We start from the raw sequence: 15,377 nt of genomic DNA on the forward strand, positions 1-15,377 counted from the left end.
ATTGAGGCCTTTATTATTATCAGTAATTATTACTGCCAGTAATTGATCTGATGGGTGGGAACTAAGAGGAAGGCTGCACCTGGCCTTTTGAGCAAGAGATTATTCCTTAATAAAAAGAGAGAGCCATATAAGGACAAAGTCCTTTGTCTCTGCCTCTTTCCAGCCTATATTTAAATGTAGCTAAGGGAGACACAATGTACAGAGTTCTGGCAGCCATTTTACAATCATGATGAGAAAAGAGTCTGGGTCTTTGTAGCCACCACTGAGTTGCCAATCAAAATAGGACCCTCCACCTCCAAATTTCTTGTGGGATAAAAAACAAATGTTCTTATGGTTTAAATTAGTGCTTCTTAAATATCACTGTGCACATAAATTACCTGGAGATCTTATTCAAATGCATATTCCCTTTTTAGCAAATCTAGCGTAGGGCATGAAACTCTGAATTTCTAACAAGCTCCCAAGTAATGTCCCTGCAGCCACAAGGAACACATTTTCAATAGCAATAGGCTCAAACCAGAATTATTTAGGTATTCTATTACTTGCTGTGAAAGTATTCCTAATGGACACAGAAGGCAAAACCAACCTTTTTTGCCTATTAACAACGACTCCATTTGCACATCATGGCTGGACGCATAATCATAACTGACCAACCTGGGATCCAGGACCCAGGAATCTGTCCCTCCGTCAAAAGATAATAGCAAGAGGGCAGAAAGCAAGAGTTCTGTGGTTATATGAGTTTGAAAGAAGCTTGGGTAAAAAAAGTTAAAACACATTTCTCAATTGTTGGACACACATAGTCAGTACTATGCTGGTATCCTCTTTAATTCTGAAAGTATTATTGATAGTGGAGTTGATTATAAAATACTTTCTTTTCACAAAGAACATCATTGCAGTAATATGCCATGCAACACATTTTGGAAAATGCTGCATTATCAGGTCATGAGTTAATAGAAAACATTGCCTACAAGTCATGATGCCAGAGAAGATATAGTTTGTGTGGTACGAAATGTATAAGCAGCATGGAGTTTGGGGTGAAGTAACATAGATTCAAATTACTCATCATGTCATACTCATCACATACCAGGTGTGTGATGATGGACAAGTTACTTACACTCTGTGAGTTGAATCCCTCATGTGCAAGAAAGGAAAATAATACCTGCCTCTATCACAGAACCATGGTAAGAATAACATGTGCTCACACATCTCAAAATGATATTTCTTGAATGTGCAACAGACTTAATTTATATATATTTAGAACTATACAAAAGTATCATGGAATAAAATATATAACTCATTTGGGAGAAAACCTTGGCTTCCTGAACATCTTGAGGGAATTCATTCACTTTGCTCCTAAGAGTGCTTCATAGAAAAGCTGTATGTGTATGGAAGTGCTATACAGCCATAAAGCTCAGAGAATTTAAGGAAGGCTTATGGGTACCACCTGTAATTGCAGGCTGGCTATCCAGTATCCATCCCATGGTGTGGCCACCACTTTCTGCAGTTTGTGAGTTCAGATATATGAAGATAGGATGCCCAGAGTTCATAAGGCTTCAAGGAACTAATTCATTACCATGAATCAATGGGAGGTTGATTTTTTTTTTAAATGCCAGAATACTGATTTATAATGAGACAAATTAAGTGACTCTTAAGTGGATCATAGTCTTTGACCAGTGAAATTATTTACTGTTTAGAGACAATGGTGCACATGAAAAAACTATTCCCTGATGGGTAGTGTTCATGACAATTTGTCAATTTTTTTGCCTGTTTCCTTTTTCTATACTTCTATAGTTGCCCTCTTTCCCTTCTAACTGATGTGTTCTTGGGGTAAAGCTTTATACAGAATCATTCACTTGCTCAAAAAATATTTACTTGGTTTTTTCAGTGTTTCTATGCAAATACGATATAGACACAGTCCTGTCTTTTCCATAGGTTAAAATATAAAGGAGAGATAAAGCATGCATGTGAATAACAGCACACTGAGATAGTGTTTCACTAAAGCCTTATGAAATGCACACAGATCATTTCTGGTGTAGGGGATGTGGTAAGGAAGAATAATAGCCCCTGAAAGATGCCCGTTTCCTACTGCCCAGAACCTGTGAATACGTTAGGTTATATGGCAAAGGGAAATTAAGGTTAAAGATGGCATTAAGATTGCAAATCAGCTGACCTTAAAAGAGATTATTCCAGAGCATCCAGGTGAACCAATGGAATTACAAAGGTTCTCACATGGGGGTAACGGACGCAGAAGAGTAAGAAACAGAGAGAGAACACTGTAAAAAAGACTTGACGGTTTTGAAAATAGAAGGGACCAGCAAACCAAGGAATGTGGGCAACTTCTAGAAGCTGGAAAAGGAAAGGAAATGGGTCCTTCTTTACAGCCCCCAGAAAGGAACATAGACCTGCAACCTCCTTGATTTTAGCCCTGTAAGACCCATTTCAAACTTGTGGCTTCCAGGGCTATCCAATATTAAATTTGTGGTAAGTCACTAACTTTGTGGCAATTTTCTGCAGCAATAGAAAATTAATACACAGGATAAGAGAAAACTTCTTGAAGGAACCAGCCTTGAAGTTGGGTCTTAAGGAATTTGAAGACATATTTGTGATTTAAAAAATTAAAAATATATTTCTCCACATGTTAAATGATTCACTGGGTCAGATTTAAATTTTTCCATTCAATGAAACAGAAAACAAAAATTAAAAACACAAACTTTTAAAGGTAATTTTTACTAAATTAATCTCATATAAAGGGCAGCCAGCCCTTTTTACATTCTAATATGTATAAGAGATGACACAATTATTAATTGAAGAACTGTGTATTGCTCTGAGAATGTCAAGTGATTATCACATTTATTCCTAATCTTACAAGCTATCCCATTATCCCATATCCAGAAACTATTCAAGTTAACCCAGTATATTAAAAGATTTCCAAATTTGGTATTAGTTTCAACCAAATCAAAAAGCCTCAAAGTCAGGAGGATTTAGATGGCCTTAAGATAGAAAAACACAAATGTCAGCCACATAAAAAAATACCAGAGTTCAAGTAAACACAATTTTACATGGGTTTTAATCATAGTTCACACACACACACACCTCTTTCTCTCTCTGGATGTGCATGTGTGTACATATGTATATACATAGATACAGTAACAGATAGAAATATAAAGATATATAATATACATGGAATACCGACATTTATCTTATTTTCATAAGATGAGAGCTAATAGGTCACAATACAATTAGAAACCCTGTCCATAATACTGTAGTTTTCAGTGTTATGAGAATCCATGCATTAATTCTGCTTGACTGTATTGATAAATATTATGTTGCTGTAAGCCAGTGGTTTGTGCAATGAAGAAATGTATTTTGGGGTTTAAGAATTTGAAAAAAAAGTTAAGGAATGAACAAAAGATATTAGTATATGATTTCTATTGAGAGGAAATGGAGGCCACATTAACAATATTCTTCCCATTTTATCTCAGCCCACAGACATCAAACCATTGTGTAATGTCCAGGCATAGAAATTAGGTCACCAGTTGCCTGGAGCACCTGCCTCCTTAGCCCCCCAGGAGGTCTGGGTACGTTTTACCAAATTCCCTCTATTCTGCAGTTTATGAAATCTGGACCAACTTTGGGACTTGCTTTGGCCAACAGAATGCAGCAGAAGTGACCGTGTGCCAATTCGTAGCCTAGGTCTCAAAGAAACTTTGCCTACTTGCAGACTCTCTCTCTTCCTCTCTTTCCCTCTTGAAATCCTGCCTCTACCATGTGAACAGGCCTGGGCTGGCCTTCTGGATGATGAGAGGCACATGGGCCAGGTATCCCATCCTCAACCTGTAACAGGCCAAATCCCAGAGGTGTGGAAAAGGAGGCAGCTGTTCTTGACCAGACAGACACCAGCCAATGCATTAAGTGACACAGACATACAAGTGAGCCTGAGATCAATCAAGCCTCCTCAACTGCCCACTGCCCCCCTGGACTCCAGAATAATAATAATTACTTACTATTCTAAGCCATTGATAAAAGCAATATAGAGCATTTTCTTTATTGAAAGAAAAATGACAACCATCACCACTTGCTGTGAGAATTCATGCACTGCATGACTGGGTGGCTATCACTTTACAAATTCAAAAAGAACTTAAAGAACATATTTAAGCTTTTCAGCAAAACAGCAAAAGAAACCTAACTATCTAAACATTGTTTTATTGATCAAGTAACTACAGTAGAGTTGTGAATAGAATGACTAAACTGTTGTCCTAAGAGAGGACTGGGATTTATTACCCAATGCTTCAATCACTGGTAGACAGCAATTATGCATTGTATGTGGCCAGTATTATCTTTTTCCCCCTATAGGAGTTAAGAAAGAAGATCAGCTGATTCTCATTGCAAAATCAAATTTCTAAAAGTAACTAATCTCAATTGGATCCATAATTCTGATAAAAACTAGTCGTCATATTAAAATTTTTCCATGACTAAATCTCTGTCCTTACTAGCAGAACTAAATTGATTTGGAGTTCAAGTTTCTCAAAAATATTTTGGAAATGTCATTATGTTCTCTGTGACATTATATGGCATTCCTTTACAGCTTTTTAATTGAATTCAATTTGTAGTGGGAAGTGAAACACAATTCTCTTGGTGGTTTCTGGAACATGTGGGAAAGTTCATCTGGGTAGAGAAAGAGAAATGATCCTTGCCTAAGATGCAGTAATACTACCACAGAATAACATCTCTGTCAGCTTAAGCCAACACCTCAAGATTAGGGTTCAGAGAGAGGGCCAAGACATTACTGTTCACAAGGGACTCTTCACCCATACATGGCAATGAACTGACCATTCAACACCAGCTTTTGGCTACAACAATCACTGAATGCTCTGGATACATAGAGAGTCAAGTCCTTAAGAATATAATATAGTATTTAATGAAGGCTAGCTACATTCCAAACACAGTTGTTATATATTTTACATAATAAGCTCAATTAAGCTTCATAAAACCGATGAGAGATTAATTAATACTAATTCCCATTATAGAGATGAGAAAGTTGAGGAACAAACTAGCCTAAGCTGGGAAATGGCATAGCTGGGATTTGAAACCATGTGGTCTGGTTCTAAAGCAGCCTCTTAACAATTTTGCTTTACTGCCTTTCCTTTATATATTCAAGTTCTAAAAAAAAAGCCAACCCGCAAGATAAACTCAAGTTTGAAAAATAATCAAAAGACAATAAATTTTTCCAAAAACAAGAATGCAAAAAAAGTGTAAATTCAAATGATCTTAGAGAAGTCACAAAGATCCTTGAGAAATCACCTGCTCCAACCTCCTGTTGGTAAAATGCCTCTCACATGGGCTGAAGGACCGGCTGCATTAAAATCTCATGAAATTTCCAAATGCATCTAGCTACCTCTGAGAATCACAAAATCCCTCCGAACCCTCACTCAAGCCATTTACTCACAGGAAGTCTAACCTTTTTCTAAGAGAAATCTCTTCTAGGTTAATTTGAGCAGCCATGAAGAACAACTCAGCAGCATTCTCCTTTTAAATAAAACCTTCCAACCTATTAATTCCACCAGTGCTTTCCTCTCTGGGTTCACCAAGTCAATTTCTTTAGCCTTTCTTTCTAGAATTTCTATCCTGTTAATGGTCTTGATGTTCTTTGAACTTTCTACAATTTTCCTATACCTCTTTCTAGGGTTGCCAGATAAAATACAGAACATCCAGTTAAATTTGATTTTCAGATCAACAACAAATAATATTTTGGTATAAGTATGCCTCTAAAAATTTTACTCATTGATGATCTGAAATTCAGAGATAATTGGATGTCCTATATTTTTATTTGCTAACTCTGTCTAGCTATTCTACCTCTTTTAAACCTGTCAAAACCACACACAATTATAAATCTGCTGTCCCAATATCAAGTATGCATGGGAATCACCTAGAGGGCTGTGAAAACACAGACTCCAGGATGCTACCCCCAGAGTTTCTGATTTCCTGGGTCTGGGGTGGGCTTGAAAATCCACATTCCTAACAGGCTGCCAGGTGATGCAGACGCTGCTCCCTGCATCTCATCTGGGGACCACACTTTGAGAACCACTACTCTAATGCCTTGCTTTGGGTAGAGCACAAAGAGGAAGCACCTCCAAGCCTGTAAAAGCCCCAGCTAAACCGCCTAGCCCAAAGGACAGCAAGAGAGTCTCAACTATGCCCACTGAGCATTCAAGTCCCCTATTTCAATCCTACTAATAAGTAAATCAGAAAATGCCTAAACTTAAGAAGCTACTGCCATTGTTCATATTGGATTAGATTCCCCCAAATGAAACAGTTCTCTTTTTGGCTCAAGTGAATTATTAATATCACCCCCTTTGGCAAGCTTGTGGAGGGACCATGAGCCATCCTTTGGTTGTCATTTGGTCCTCAGAGAACTTGCCCCTTGTCCCTAAAGAAGGAGCTTCTCAGGGGTTCTATCCCAAATCCCTCTTTTTTTTTTTTGGAGACAGAGTCTCTCTCACTTTGCTGCCCAGGCTAGAGTGAGTGCCATGGTGCCAGCCTAGCTCACAGCAACTGCAATCTCCTGGACTCAAGCAATCCTTCTGCCTCAGCCTCCCGAGTAGCTGGGACTACAGGCATGCGCCACCATGCCCGGCTAATTTTTTCTATATATATTAGTTGGGCAATTAATTTCTTTCTATTTATAATAGAGACAGGGGTCTCGCTCTTGCTCAGGCTGGTTTCGAACTCCTGACCTCGAGTGATCCTCCCACCTCGGCCTCCCAGAGTGCTAGGATTACAGGCGTGAGCCACTGCGCCCGGTCCCAAATCCCTTTCTTTAAAGCTGACCTCTTCATAAGGACTCTTCCTGTTTTTTGCTCTAAACTTTAACCCAGACCCACAAATCTGACCAAATAACTGCCCAGTCCCCAGACACAATGTTTGGTTTAAGAGCCTGTGACAGAGGCCGGGCGCTGTGGCTCACGCCTGTAATCCTAGCTCTTGGGAGGCCGAGGCGGGCGGATTGCTCAAGGTCAGGAGTTCAAAACCAGCCTGAGCGAGACCCCGTCTCTACTATAAATAGAAAGAAATTAATTGGCCAACTGATATATATATAAAAAAAAATTAGCCGGGCATGGTGGCGCATGCCTGTAGTCCCAGCTACCCGGGAGGCTGAGGCAGAAGGATCACTGGAGCCCAGGAGTTTGAGGTTGCTGTGAGCTAGGCTGACGCCACGGCACTCACTCTAGCCCGGGCAACAAAGTGAGACTCTGTCTCAAAAAAAAAAAAAAAAAAAAAAAAAAAAAAAAGAGCCTGTGACAGAGAGCTTTGATGCCTCCAATTAATAACCTCCCCACATCCTTGCCCTTTGTTCTATAACCTTAAAGTCTCTCCCCATTCTGACTCTGGAGTTGGGACTTGTTTTGGCCAAGAGAATGAGGAAGTGGCACATGCCCATTCCAAGTCCAGACCTTAAGAGGCCTTTCCAGCTTCTGCTACTTCACTTGGAACCTTGCTCAGGTGTCACGAACAAGCCCAGGCTAACCTGATAGAGCATGAGAGACCACATGGAACAAAGCTGAGTCATCCCAACTGAAGTTATCCAAGACTGGCCAGCCCCCACAACTGACACACTAGCTGACCAAAAATCCATGAGTAAGCCCAAATGAGCCTAGGCCAAAGCAGCAAAAATGCCCAGCCGAACCATCAACTTGTGACCAAAAATAAAATATTCACTGTTATAAACCAAGGCTCTGGAGTGATAGTTATGCAGCATTGGTGTGGTCAGGTAACTGACAGAGCACCTGACCTTCTGGACGTGCCACAGCTTGACTCTATGATTCTATTGACTTTGTTATGACTTCCACCTGCCTGACTCCTCCCAAGACCTGTTCTCTAGGGAGAGGGCAATCCCCATTTTTGCTCCTCCAGGCTTTAAGCCACTGGCCTAAAGCCTCCCATTTCTATTGCTACTCTAGACACAGTCCTTGAATGTATCCGGTGATTCATCCTTCAACTATCCTGACTTGGACAGTCATATTGAGTGTTGGTCAACACTAATCATAGTTCCCTTATTTCCTTTCCTTTTATGCTTTGCCAGTTTTGTTTCTCACTCTGCTTTTGGTTCACAGGTTTCTCATATAGGGTTTTGCGTGTGTGTGTGTGTGTGTGTGTGTGTGCACACGTGTTGTTACTGTTTTGTCATTGGAGGAATAAAAGAATGATCGCCAAACTGATAGACCAATTCCAGCTTCTCTGAGAGCAGAAAATGCAAAGGAGGTGTATGAATGGACAAGACAAACCGGAAAGAAGGGAGAGATGTGACATTATCTGCCCTAGCCATAAATTCATTACTGCTGAAATCGAAGGAGCCTTCATTCAACTTAGCAGTTCCTTTGTTGTTAAACAATAAACTAAATCCACCAGAAATTTTTTTTCTACTGATTTTTTTATTTACTTCCTGTTCTGCTAATATTTCAAAGAAAACCAAGCTTAAATATTTCTTTGACAGGTACTACCTTTCATTCCAAAACCTTAGGAGAAGGGAAATGGAGGAAGAAATGTAAGTTATTCAGTGAATTAGTTGAGATTTCTGTGAATTGAACAATTCAATTCTCTGCTACCCGCAGGAAATGCAGAAAGGAAGTTCTGATGTGAACCATAATCCATCAGAGCAGAAGACAAATGTATATACATAATTGCTAGGGAGGGTCATGGACCAAACTTGTGTTTGTCTCCATTCTCTCCTTCTCATTCCCCTACAGGCTCTCAACACCCCAATGAAATGAAAGTTTGGGGAATAAAGAAGAGAAACAACAGGTAAAAGAGAAAGGACTGAGAGCAAACAGGGAAGAAAAAATGATAGGGACAGGCCAGGCGCAGTGGCTCATGCCTGTAATCCTAGCTCTCTGGGAGGCCGAGGTGGGCGGATTGCTCAAGGTCAGGAGTTCAAAACCAGCCTGAGCAAGAGCAAGATCCGTCTCTACTATAAATACAAAGAAATTAATTGGCCAACTAATATATATAGAAAAAATTAGCCAGGCATGGTGGCACATGCCTGTAGTCCCAGCTACTCGGGAGGCTGAGGCAGCAAGATTGCTTGAGCCCAGGAGTTTGAGGTTGCTGTGAGCTAGGCTGACGCCATGGCACTCACTCTAGCCTGGGCAACAAAGCGAGACTCTGTTTCAGGAGAAAAAAAAAAAGAAAAAAGAAAATGATGAGGACAAAAATGCAGAGAGGAGAGTGCAGTCAGAAACCAAAGCAGGGAAGGCTACAGACTGGAATATGCCTGTGGGGGATCACCTTGGGCTTGGCTTGGAGCTGCCTGGGGGCAGGAGGGGTAATCAGACACAGTAAACAGGACTTAATGGTTACAAAAAGTCACATGCTAGGAAGCTGAGGTTATCAAGTGGTTTATAATACAGTGGGGTTGCAGAGAGAATGGAAGAGATAACTGGCCAGGAGGCAAGCAGAGGGAAATAGGATGGTTAAGAAAATGATGAGAACTGCTTAACACTAAGTATTATGGTTGTGGCTCAGAATATACTACCAGAAAAATATGGCACCTTACCAGTCACTTTGCCTCCTCCCCTTTTTCTCCCCTGAAACACAATCATAAAAGCAATTCTCTAACCTACCTCCCCTGAAAGCAGTTCATAAGACCCTCATTCCAGAGGGTTCTATCCATACACCCTGAAGAATCTGAACAAACTTTGCTAGGGTCCCCCGCATTTTTTTTTTTTTACCATGAGATCATACCCTTGTCCTCCAATCATACTTCTGTGCGACTGTCCACAAAAATACATAGTTTTCCCTGGGTCTTTGATGGCCATTCCTAAAGGCTCTTGTGTCATGGAACAATTGGTTAAATAAATGTGTTATGCTTTTCTCTTGTTAATCTGTCTTCATTATAAGGGTGTCAGCCATGGATGTTGAGCCAGGTGTAGGAAAGATATTACTTTTTTCTCTCCCATGCTATTTATCCATTAAAACCCAGTTTGTGATAAATCTGTAATGACATAGCAGAGCTATCATGATAAAAGATGTGAAAAAAGGTAACAAAAGAAAGGCTCAAATACTTGACAATGTAAAAGTGAGAGGACTGTTAAAAGAAGTGGGAGGGAAAGGAAGAAAGTTCAAAGGGAGAAAAGTAGATCAAACACCATCTTCCATGGTGGGGAGTCAAGACGGACTTTCACATGTTGAAGGAGCAAGAACCAGAAGGTTAAGAATGCTATTTAAACTAACCAGGCCACCTACAGAAGAACTATAAATAGTAATGTATCAAAGGTCAAGATTGCAGTTTAGATGAGTTAGAGCTTTATTCATTAAGTCAACAGATAATGTCCAAAACTGATCGATTGAGTACTGGAGGACCGAAGATATGACTTAGGTTATAGCAATGATCACCAGAAGAATTAAAAACATAAATAGTCATAGTGATTGCTTCTAAGCAATTAAGGGGGAGTGCAAGAATTGATCCATCTTATTATGTCTTTCTACACAGATTTTTTAACATATGCATACACTACTCTTATTAAAAAACTAACATGTTACACTTTCCCAACTAATTATTCAACATAGATGACCCAGTTGGCTATTCAGAGGCATAGGAGGGCACTCTTTGAGATAAATCTGAAAGTCCCTTGACTATAATCTGATTGTTTTTGAGTAACCACTTACAGCATGGAAATTGTACTGAAAGCCTCCATAATAAGGAACTTCTAACAACTCCCACTTTCCTTTTATGCCCCAGAAAATCACAGACACATGTATTGTGTTATCAAAGTTAGTCAAGAGAGCAGCCACCCAGAAATGTGGCATTGCCCAGTGACTGTGTCATCTGTAGAAACGACGTGAATGTATAAGATCAGATCTGGAAATCAGAGGCAACGTTGTTCCCCAGCACTCCTGCCCTGTGCTGAAGGATGACACCTCTGTACAGATGAAGTGTCCCTTGGGGTTGTCACCTCCACTCACTCTCCCACAGCACATACCCGTGCAACAGCCTGCATCCACCGACCAGGTGATAACCTCAGGCTATTGGCAAAGGACCACTTCTTTCAGAAACTGTATCTGTGGGCCATGTGCTGTTTGCTTGTATTGAAGTGACAGCAGGACTCCTCCACAGCTGAATGTCAAAATAGTATTTGCTGGTGCTATATGCACAGGTGCCCAGTCCTTCCTACAGCAGCCCACCTCCACCCTCTCAGCATCACCATTCTAGTCCAGCTGCCCCATGCTCTCACCTGGACCACTCCAGAGCCTCCCTACCAGTGGCCGAGCTCATCACTTCCTCCTCCTTCAATCCCCAGCCCGCACCCAACCCAGTCATCAAAACCTGCCTGTCCCCACATGATTACCCACAGAGCACTGCTCTCCCCATGCCACTTCATTCCCTTCCTGATGAAAAATTGTCTTTGGCTTGTTACTGCCCTCCATGATGTGTCCCCACATGTTCCAAGCAATACTAGGGCCTTCATTCGTTCTTATAAAAAATACTAAGAAAGAAAAAAGAAAGGATTCTATGGAAAAACAACTGGGAAAGCACTGTATACTATAACTCCCTGCGATACACATCAGAATACTCTGGGCTCGGGGAATCCTATGGTAAAGAAAAGTGTCTAACTGTGTTTAGTTCAGTGTTTCTCTCCCATGCAAAACATCTATTGCCGCCACTCAGTATTCCTCTTTTCTTGAGCAAACTTTGGCGACACTACTGGTTTATATTCTCAAGAGCTGAGGTCTGGTGTCGTGCTTCTCAAACTTTAGTGTGCACAATGAACCACCTGGAAAGCTTGTGAAAACACACTGCTAAACCTCATCCCAGAGATTCTGAGGCAGGTCAGGGAGGGACCAAGGTCTGGCAACTCTAACAAGCTCCTCGGCCATGCTGTGGTCCCTTGACAATACCAGTAAAAATCTCCCACCAGAAAAGGGCCAAACTCCTTAGCATTACACTCAGCGTCCTTCCTATCTTAATCGGGTCCTTGTCACCTTCCTCTCCTCTGTGAATTTCACTTTAGTTATCTTACGCCACAGCTAACAAAAGCTAGCATATACGAGTATGCATATGTGTGACATGTTCCCATATGTAGTGTATACCCCAAAGAATAAAACACAGTGGAGAAAAGTGAGGAATAATAAAATATATAACACAGAACAGCCCTGTTTTAAAATTATTTTGTCTTTTTTCATTCATTCTCTCCTAAGACCTGTGGGAGAGTGTCTCATTATTCCATAATCTGTATATTTGTGACAGATTAAATGTGTCATTAAGGGATCACGTAGGGAAGTTACTGGAATAAAAACTATCACGTAGGTGTCACAATGACATATGTGGCTGACACATAATGAGATCAATCTGTGTGTTGTTGGGTAAATATTAATAAAACACAGTTCAGTTTTCCATTCCCCTGAAAGGAATGATCTTATTCTTTTGTTTCTTCCAGGCTAACTTTTACCCCAAATCATATAACCTAAGCCGCCTTTGGAGGAAACAGCGTTCAGCCGTTGATCTCATCTGACATTGTTAGTTTCCATAGAAACTCTTGTAGAATGCTCCTGCTTGTCTGGAATAAGTGCCTCTCCCATCAATCCAAAATGAGTTCAGGAAAGCCCTGCCTCGGTGTCTGACATCTCCCAGCCCTGCTCTGTTACAGAAGGACAGAGAGCACTTAAGTCAGCGTCTGTTACCTTTATCAGGAGAGCCGTCTCCATTATGGACACACAAATGAAAGATTAAACACTACCTTGTGCAATTAAGCTTTAGTCTAAATAGGTTCTTCCCTGTAGGACTCTCGCTATAAATGCTTCTGAGATTCATGTTTGCAAAAACAAAAACAAAAGCAAAAACACAAAAGGAAAAGCCTGGCTATTAAAAAAGAAATCTGTGTCCTGTCAATTTATATCATTACACAATTACCAGGAGGCTCTGAGAGTTCTTTATGCTGGAAGGTTATTCTTCCTTGCTCTGGGAGGGGGAGGAGAACAGCAGCAAGGATTTCAGGTCTTGAAGGAAGCTCAGAACTATAGGTCATTTAAACATTTTTTGTTTTATCCCATGACAGTGTATCTGCCTCTTTTAACAAGAGACAAAATTAATCTATGGTATAAAAAAATCAAGAGAAAGGTTATCCTTGGGGAAGGGACAATGATGGGAAGAGGTGTGGGGCGGGGGGGTAGGGACCCAGGGTCTTGGGAATGTCCTATTTATCAAGTTACCTGGGTGCATTCATTTCCTGAAAATCCAATTAACTATCCCCTTATGATCTATATGCTTTTCTAAATGTATGTTAATCACATTTCAATAAAGAGATTTTATAAACAAATAACAGACAAACCAAGGCAACTAGGCAACAGAGATATTTGGCCTCGAATAGATACAGGCAATCACAGCCTGCTGGGTTTCATGCTGAACTCAACTGAAAAGGTAAGTTAATAAGATCCAGACACCCCTGTGAAAGATCCAAAAACAGTGACTGTGGAGTCTAAATTACATTCATCCCTCTCCAATAAGAGTTTGTTCATCAAGTGTGTCTTGCCCACGCCTTTCTTACTCACTTAATGATGTAAACCAGCTGGTGTTCGCAGGGGGCATTGATGGGATTATCTGCCCAACAACCCACCTCTACATCTGGGAACTTTGCCAGCCAAAGACGACTGGGCCCATGTGAGCTTCAAGATCAGCCAGTCGTTGTCATCCTGGGGATTTTCAAAGTGGGATTCAACAAGAGACCGGTCTTTCTCAGTGCCTGAGGCTAGAATATGTATAGTCTGTTGGCTGTTAAAAGTCATGTTTTCCACTATGGGGAAAAGTCTGCTCTATAGAAATAGAGTCATCGCTTCTCGGCCTTTTGGCTAAGATCAAGTGTAGAAATAGAGTCAGTTTACATCAACTACAGCCAAAATGAACTCAGACACTGTTCCACATTTTTCGGTAATACTATGGATCAATAAATTTTAATACTTATGGCCTAACAGAAGCAAAAGGGAGGTCAAAAGACTTGACATTTTAACTTCCAAAGGTATCTTGGTCCATTCAACTGCATTCGACCATGCCTATGTGCAGCTGATTGACATCATCACCAGCCACTGTACTCCCTTTCAAAATCACATTTAAGTACCCCTGCCCTGCCGCCCAATCATCCATATCTTTTATTTTCTCTACTATTAAAATGCCAAGTCCAACAATTACCAATTTGACACCTACAGCCCACTGACCCTCCCACACTTTCACTAGCCATCATGGTTCTTGGGCCCCCTTCTTTCCATACTAACCCTAAATCCATTGTCCATCACACCTTGCAACTACTCTTCACTCCCTTGTCTCACTCTCTTTCCATCATATTCACGTTGCTAATTCCCCGAATATGGTTACACCTCATCCATTGTCTACTAAGCAACAGCAGTCACAAAGTTTGGCTGGAGAAAAATCCACAGCCAAATGCGCCAGTCTTTGCTTTAAATCTCAAATGAACACCCAAAGATTGTCTTGAAATCTTTCTTTAGTATATTTACTCTTCTATTCTCTAAAATGAGTATTTTATACAGTCACCTTAAACCTCCAGTCTCTCCTTCCTGTGCCCCTTTCCAATGATAATACTGCCCCCAACCCAATTTCTTTAAAGTGTCACCATATACAGACTTCGGTTTCTCACCTCCCTTTCTCCTGAGACCTCTCCAGTTAGATTTCTTCCCTCTTTTCAAAGTCTGCAGTGACTTCCACGTTGTGAAATTCAACAATCGCCTTTCTGTTCCCATCAATCATCTCGACAGAATTTGACCCAATTAACCTCTCTCCCCTTCTCAGAGCATTCTCTTTCCTGGTGACAATGATTCCACACTCTCCTCATTTTTTAGGACCTCACCAGCTACGTGTCCTCAATCTTGACCTCTTTTGGTCTGCTTAACCTCTCCATGTTTGAGTGACCCATTTATGTGTATTTTCTCTTCCTGGGTGACTGCAGATGGTCACAGAGGTTTAAAGGCCACCTCTATTTCCATTACTCACATCTCCATCCTGGCTCTCAGAGATCCAGCTGCTCCAGACTCGCAGCCAACTGCTTACTTGCCATCTCCACCTGAATACTTAACACGCACATAAAACTTTAAAGTTTGAAGCAGAACACTTGATTTTTCAAGAACCCGTTTTTTTCCTCCAGTCTTTTCTCAGTAAATTTCTCACCTGTTGTTCAATCTGTCACCCTGGGAGTCCTCCTCGGTGCCACTTTTTCCCTTACCATCTATATCTAATTCATCCGCTGTTTCCCTGGCTTCTAAAAGCTTCCCAAATTTTCCTATTTTCTCTCCATCACCACCTCCAGCACTCAGGTCTAAGACTTTTCTCTTGTGCTCATTCAATAGCCTCTTTTTTGTGTGTGTGGTTTTTTTGTTTTTTG

The 15,377-nt window shown here is 40.8% G+C and overlaps 1 protein-coding gene and 1 pseudogene across 4 annotated transcripts in view; one reads left to right on the plus strand and one right to left on the minus strand.

Annotated features, from left to right (window-relative positions):
* The window catches only part of PLCB4 (phospholipase C beta 4), a 360,059-nt gene that overhangs the window by 191,259 nt on the left and 153,423 nt on the right, over positions 1–15,377 (minus strand). The window lies entirely within an intron of this gene.
* Positions 13,817–14,046, plus strand: LOC142861415 (uncharacterized; annotated as a pseudogene).

Source organism: Microcebus murinus, chromosome 16 (assembly GCF_040939455.1).
Source record: "Microcebus murinus isolate Inina chromosome 16, M.murinus_Inina_mat1.0, whole genome shotgun sequence".
Taxonomy (NCBI): Eukaryota; Metazoa; Chordata; class Mammalia; order Primates; family Cheirogaleidae; genus Microcebus; species Microcebus murinus.